Raw genomic sequence first — 1181 nt, 5'->3', positions numbered from 1 at the left:
AGGTAACCCAATCACAAAAGAACATACATGATATGCACTCACTCATAAGTGGATATTAGCCCAGAAACTTAGAATTCTCAAGTTACAATTTGAAAAACACATGAAACTCAAGAAGAAGGAAGATCAAAGTGTGGATACTTTGTTCCTTCTTAGAATGGGGAACAAAATACCCATGGAAGGAATTACAGAGACAATGTTTGGTGCTGAGACAGAAGAAAAGGCCATCCAGAGACTGCCCCACCTGGGGATTCATCACATATACAGTCACCAAACCCAGACACTATTGTGGATGTCAACAAGATTTTGCTGACAGGAGCCTGATATAGCTGCCTCCTGAGAGGCTCTGCCAGTGCCTGACAAACAGAGGTGGATGCTCTCAGCCAACCATTGGACTGATCACAGGGTCCCCAATGGAGGAGTTAGAGAAAGGACTGAAGGAGCTGAAGGAGCTTGCAGCCCCATAGGAGGAACAACAATATGAACCAACCAGTACCCACCCCCAGAGCTCCCAGGGACTAAACCACCAGCCAAAGAGTACACATGGAGGGACCCATGACTCCAGCTGCATATGTACCAGGGGATGGCCTAGTTGGACATCAATGAGAGGAGAGGCCCTCGGTCCTGTGAAGGTTCTATGCCCCAGTGTAGGAGAATGCCAGGGCCAGGAAGCGGGAGTGGGTAGGTTGGTGAGCAGGGGGAGGAGGGAGGGGATAGGGAGTTTTCAGAAGGGGGAACCAGGAAAGTAGATAACATTTGAAAGTAAATAAAGAAAATATCTAATAAAAAAGTATGGAGCATAAAAGGAAAACTAAACAGTTTGGACCTCATCAAACACTGGAAAACTTTCATTCCATGAAAGTTCAAATGAATAAAATGAAAAGCTGTGTTCTGAATATAAAACAATATGGACAAAGCACATGGCCAACAAACATAACTCAAAATGGAACACAACGTAATCCAGTTGTGGGGCCAGTGAGATGGCTCAATGGGTAATGAATGGTCCTTTCCACCAAGTCTAACAACCTGAGTTCAATCTCAGGGACCCACATGATTCAAAACCAACTCCCACAAGTTGGTCTCTGACCTCCGCATGCACATCAGAGCATGTGAACACACACTAAAGTTCTCTCTCTCTCTCTCTCTCTCTCTCTCTCTCTCTCTCTCTCTCTCTCTCTCTCTCT

The sequence above is a fragment of the Mus pahari genome, chromosome X, assembly GCF_900095145.1.
Source record: "Mus pahari chromosome X, PAHARI_EIJ_v1.1, whole genome shotgun sequence".
In the NCBI taxonomy this organism is placed as follows: domain Eukaryota; kingdom Metazoa; phylum Chordata; class Mammalia; order Rodentia; family Muridae; genus Mus; species Mus pahari.
This window is presented reverse-complemented; position numbering follows the sequence as displayed.